Source organism: Rhineura floridana, chromosome 7, assembly GCF_030035675.1.
Source record: "Rhineura floridana isolate rRhiFlo1 chromosome 7, rRhiFlo1.hap2, whole genome shotgun sequence".
Lineage (NCBI taxonomy): Eukaryota > Metazoa > Chordata > Lepidosauria > Squamata > Rhineuridae > Rhineura > Rhineura floridana.
This window is the reverse complement of record NC_084486.1, coordinates 50,500,612-50,507,217: the sequence shown is the minus strand read 5'-3', so window position 1 is coordinate 50,507,217 and position 6,606 is coordinate 50,500,612.

Below are 6,606 nucleotides of genomic sequence, written 5' to 3'. Positions count from 1 at the left end.
ACAACTACAGGGTTTTAAAAACCTTCTAGCATGCCATGACCCCAATTCTGATTCCCTTCCTGGTTTACTATTTACCATTTTAAAACATTCATGAAACCACGTGACTATCCCTTTAAAAAAGTATTTAGATAGTATTACTCTGTCAGGTTCTTGTCACATTATTTATTTGTTTAAGAACATAAGAACCGACTCAAACCCAAGGCCCAGCTAGTCAAGCATCCTGTCCTCAGAGTGGCCAACCACACGCCTATGAGAAGCCAATATTTGTTTATCTATGGACATGGTTGACTTATCCTAAGTGCATACATTGAACTGCATAAAAGTACAAGGGTGGTAGTGTGAATACCTCATTCTTTATGGATGGAGGGATCCTCTCCACACAGAATGGAAACCTCATGGTGCATGAAATATTTCCCTTTGAGATGAGAGCAGGAAACCCTTCTACACACAAGGTTTTGCGTTATGCCCAAAGAATCTGTGGGAAATGTTTCCATTTTCCCATTCCTGTAGTTGTCTGAATCCTAATGCATTTTTCAAATTATTGAAGTCTACAATCCATTTAATAAAGTTTCCCACCTTTAATCTAACATCTAAGCTCTGATTAATTTTTCTCTCATATATATGCTTTAAACAACACCTTACAAAACATGTCATTGCAAGGGATGCTATAGTGATGATTTATTGTTCTAATACTGTACACTATCAGAGAACAGTTGCTGTGATAATAGATTGTTGTAATATATCATCCAACTGGCATTATCAAGAACATTGCAGAAACAAACTTCTTTTACATTTTAATTGAGCTCTAAGTTGGCAGTTTAAAAATATGTCATTAAGAAACACAATTACATCCACAGCTGCACTAATACAAATATTGACGGGCTTGGAGCCTTTCCAAACCATTTTTAGTACAAAAAAACCTCACATCTGTTTCTCATTTGATGGCTGCCATACTCACACTCTCCCTCAAGTTTGTGCTTCTGACACTGGGATATTACATTGTCCCAGTGCTCAAATCCATATTTTTATCATTGGAAAAATGGAGTCCTATTCCATGCACCTATCTGAAACAATAACAAAAGTTATGTCCATTTCAATTTTTTAAATATTTAAATTTTAAAGTTTGCTATCACAAAAACCCTTGGATCTACCTGTCTGCTATTTGGCAGAGCTCATCCCCTCTGTAGGAACTAGTATGTCTGCAAATTTCATAGCCCTATATGAAGAACAAGAATGTTATAGCCAGTTTAGTTTCTCTGTGCAATGGGATTTCCAAAGATTTGTATTTTTCAGATCATGATAAGGGGTGGGCCTGATCAGGGCTGGATTGATCCAAACCAAATCAGGTCCAATCTAGCACCAGATCTTTCAATGGTCTACATATTCTCCAACTTTGCTGATCAATCCTGTTTACTCCAAACTTCAGCAGCTTTCCCTGATACCGGATTTTCCTCCTCTAATATTCTCTTGAATATATTGTTCTTTTATTGATTTTACTCACAGCACAGCAGTGCAGGTTTTGTCTCTCTCTGTCTCTCTCTACCATCCCCCTTCCACTCAAATAATCCAAGGTCCAAGTGGGAGGAAGCAAACCAAGCCTATAAGAGAGATTAAAATGCAAGTCTAACCCTAAAGAATCTCTAGTGAGACCTTAATGTGGATGAGACTCTATAGGCTTGCCTTCTAATCTCTGCAACATTAACCCATTTAATGATTAAAATGCAAGCCTATAGACTAGAGGGTCTGGCCCACATTAAGGCCTCTAGGCTTGCCAAGGAGGAGGTGGGGAATGGGAGGCACTGAAAGCTGTTTTCCTCCTTTCCTTTCCAAAAGGAAAACAGCCGGTCTCTGCTTGCTAACATGAAAATTGATCAGTCACAGTGGAGGAGGTAGCCAAGTTGCTTTCCTTTCCTTTATCAATAATTCCTTTCAAAATATCAACGTTAATATCAATATATTTGGGGAGAAAGAATTGGATTGGTAACAACAGTGAATAGCATACAAAGAACAAATCAACACTGCCTATTAGGTCAATGGAGTGCTTTCAAAGCTCCACCAGCCAATGGATCCCAAGCCTAGTTCCATCCACTTTTGACTCTGACCCTGTCTGTCACTGGAATGTGGCTCCCAGAAGATTCCCTATGAGGGAATGTGACCCTTAGGCCAAAAAAAATCACCACTGAAATGTAGAGAAACTGAAATTGACAGATTCATCAATCCTTACTTGGATGTAAGACCTGCCATGTTTAATAATTGGGCCCTACTTAATGTAGTGACGGGTAATGGGAGGTATGGTGTTGGGAGGAGAACGTGCCAGGTAAGGGGAACTCGTCCCAGACAAGTTGTGTCTGTGCCTTGTTCCGGTTCTCCTCACATCCGCAGGATTGCTGGTTGTGCTGTCAGTCAGCTCTCAGATCTCCAGGTGCTGCTTTTAAATGCCAGGTCGGCCCTTAATAAAACTCCCCTTATCCACGATCTGATTGTGGAGAAGGATGCTGATCTTGTGTGTATTACTGAGACCTGGGTGGGTGAACTGGGAGGGGTTGCTCTTTCCCAGCTTTGCCCACCTGGGTATTCGGTGCAGCACTGTGGTAGATCTGAGGGCCGGGGAGGTGGGGTTGCTGTGGTCTATAGGAGTTCTTTCTCTCTCACCAAGCACTCTGTCCAGGTGGCGACTGGTTTGGAGTGTCTTCATCTTGTGCTGGGCCAAGGAGACAGATGGGGAATACTGTTGGTGTACCGCCCACCTTGCTGCCCAACGGCTTCCCTAGCTGAGCTGACAGAGATAGTCTCGGAGGTATTGTTGAGGTCCCCCAGACTTGTGGTACTGGGGGATATCAACATTCATGCTGAGGCTGTCTTGTCTGGGGCGGCTCAGGACTTCATGGCCTCCATGACAACCATGGAGCTGTCTCAAATTGTTACTGGCCCGACGCATGTATCAGGACATACTCTTGATTTGATCTTCGCCACCAGTCATGGAGATGGTGATCTGAGGGTAGGGTATTTTTCATCTACTCCATTGTCATGGACAGATCACCGCTTGCTGAGCTTTAGACTCACGACAGCCCTTTCCCTCTGCAGAGGTGGGGGACCTATTAAGTTGGTCCGCTCCCAGAGGCTTATGGATCCTGTTGTTTTCCAGAACGCTCTGGGAGTTTTTCCGGCTGATAGCACTGGCGCTCCTGTCGAGGCCATGGTCGATCTGTGGAATACAGAGATGACTCGAGCCATTGACATGATCGCTCCCGCGTGCCCCCTTCGGTGCAGAGCTCATACAGCACCGTGGTATACCCCGGAGCTGAGAGTGATGAAGCAAGAGAGAAGGAGGCTAGAGTGCAGGTGGAGGCGAACTCCTGACGGATGTAATCATTCTTTGGTAAGTGCTTCCACTAAGTTGTATGTAAAAGTGGTTAGGGCGGCAAAAAAGTCTTATTTTGCTGCCACCATCAGATCATCCCTCTGCCGCCCAGCAGAGCTTTTTAGGGTGGTACGAGGGCTTTTACATTCTGGCCCTCATGATACCAAGGAAACATCGGAAGCCCGCTGCAACGAATTTGCGGAGCACTTCCAGGACAAGATTGCATGCATCCGTCGGGACTTAGACTCTGATGTTATGACAGATGATTCCATTGAAGTGTCCAGAACACGGTCTTGTCCTTCATTGTTGGATGAATTTCAGTTGGTGCAGCTCGAGGAAGTGGACAAGGTGCTTGGAATGGTGCGGGCGACCACGTCTGCTCTGGACCCTTGCCCATCTTGGCTGGTGAAGGCTGGCAGGGCTGTGACCACTGGCTGGGCCAAAGAGGTGATAAACGCCTCCTTGAGAGAGGGAGTAGTCCCTGGTAGTCTCAAGGAGGCAGTAGTGAGACCTCTTTTAAAGAAACCCTCTTTGGACCCAGATGTTTTGAACAACTATAGACCGGTGGCTAATGTCCCTTTTTTGGAGCAGGTGGTCGCCGGCCAGCTCCAGGCGCTTTTGGATGAAACCGATTATCTGGATCCGTTTCAATCCGGTTTTAGGTCCGGTTTTGGCACTGAAACAGCCTTGGTCGCCCTGTATGATGACCTTTGTCGGGAGAGGGACAGGGGGAGTGTGACCCTGTTGATTCTCCTTGATCTCTCAGCGGCGTTTGATACCATTGACCATGGTATCCTTCTGGGGAGGCTCGCAGAGCTGGGAGTTGGGGGTACTGCTTGGCAGTGGCTCTGCTCCTACTTGGCGGATCGTCGCCAGAAGGTAGTGCTTGGGGAACACTGCTCGACACCCTGGACTCTCCATTGTGGAGTCCCGCAGGGGTCGGTTCTGTCCCCCATGCTTTTTAACATCTACATGCAGCCTCTGGGTGCAGTCATCAGGAGTTTTGGAGTGCGTTGTCATCAGTACGCTGATGACACGCAGCTCTACTTCTCCTTTTCACCTTCTTCAGGTGAGGTTGTTGATGTGCTGAACCGTTGCTTGACCGCAATAATGGACTGGATGAGAGCAAATAAACTGAAACTCAATCCAGACAAGACCAAGGCACTGTTGGTGAGCCCTTTACCTGCCCAGATGGTGGATGTTCATCCTGTTCTAGATGGGGTTACACTCCCCTTGAAGGAACAGGTTCGTAGTTTGGGGGTCCTTTTTGACCTGTCGCTTGAGGCTCAGGTGGCCTCGGTGGCACGGAATGCGTTTTACCATCTTCGTCTAGTAGCCCAACTACGCCCCTATCTGGACAGTGACGATCTCACCTCAGTTGTTCATGCTCTGGTAACTTCTAGATTGGACTACTGTAATGCGCTCTACGTAGGGCTGCCCTTGAAGACTGTTCGGAAACTCCAGCCAGGCTGTTGACGAGGACCCATCGGTCTGCGCATATAACACCTGTCCTGGCCCGCCTGCACTGGCTACCCATCTGTTTCCGAGCTAGATTCAAGGTGCTGGTTTTGACCTATAAAGCCTTATACGGTGTGGGACCGCAATACCTTGTGGAAAGCCTCTCCCGCTATGAACCTACCCGTCCACTTCGTTCAGTATCTAAGGCCCTCCTCCGGGTACCAACTCATCAGGAAGCCCGGAGGATTGTTGTTAAATCTAGGGCCTTTTCTGTGGTGGCCCCCGAACTCTGGAACAGCTTACCTGAGGAGATACGCCTGGCGCCTACAGTACTTTCTTTTAGGCGCCAGGTTAAGACCTGGCTATACTCCCAGGCATTTTAATGTTCAATGTTTAATGTTTTCATGTTTAACATTGTTAGTTAACTTGCTGTTATGTGTTATTGATTTTATTATACTATTGTATTTTAATCCTGTTTGTACACCGCCCAGAGAGCTATTAGCTATGGGCGGCCTAAAAATGAAACGAAATAAATAAATAAAATAAAAATAAATAATAGGATTTACTCCTATTTAAGAGTGTGGAGGACTACAGCCTGAATAAATTTCATCTCTAGCACATGTTCTCCTGTAGAAACATTACTGCTTTTCTAGATAATGCTATTTGTGCAAACAGGACTCCACTAACACAGGTAAAATGTTTCATTGTAGTATAATCAACTTTGTCTAAAAATATGTCCCTGTGAGGCATCCCCAAAAGGGAAAAGAGGAAAAAGGAATCTAATACAACTAAGCTGTGTTGTTAAAATTTAGGTGAAACCAATGAGAAAGTTGCACTGTGTGTGTGTGATCGGTATAATGAATGTATGGCAAAGAAATATGAGAAACCCATTTCAGTCATCTCTCACAATAAAAGCTATTCTTATCAATTTAGAGGACTCCTTATTTAACGCAACAACCTCTGATACGGTAATCAAAAACACAATAACATTTTAAAAATGATTTTTTCCAGAGGCATTTTAAAAGCAATATATTAAAACAGGACATATTTCACAAACGTCTTCAAGTAATTCTAATTACAACTTAGAAATCAGAATGAGAACTATATACATATTAAGCAATCATTTCCCAAGAGCACCAAAGGTATTTTATTTCAAGATATTATGAAACCCGACCCACTAATGCAGAATAGGGTTGCCAGGTTCAGGGCCTGAGACTGATCCTGTATCTTTAGGAGAAGAGAAAGTCAGCCAAGTGCAGGTGTTCTTGCAACACTGTAATGGGGAAAACCACAAGGTGGAATTCTCCCTTCCCCGTGCACAACTTTTAAAGATACAGAAGACCTCTTGGTTGCCAGGGGAAAGGGAGAATTCCACCTTGTGGTTTTTCCTATTACGCTGTTGCAAGAACACCTGCACTTGGCTGACTTTCTCCTCTCCTAAAGATACACAATCAGTCTCAGGCCCTGAGCCTGGCAACCCTAATGCAGAACATTGTATAGTATGCATAACAATGGTGTTCTATTTTCCAAGGATTGGCAACAGTTAGTGAGTATCTGGGGGCAGCAAGCTGGGTGGGTGGGAGAGATCACCATAATACGAACAGCCCTCAAAGCCATCTTTTTAAATTGGTACATGATCCAATGTTTAAAGGCAAGCTAGCATTCAATATTATGCATTGAGATCAGATCTCTGAGCAAAACCCAAAAAGTGCTATAAAGAAAGGGACACAAGGCATTACATTTTGTACTTGGGCAATTCCTAAATATAAAATATCAGTCTGTGGTGC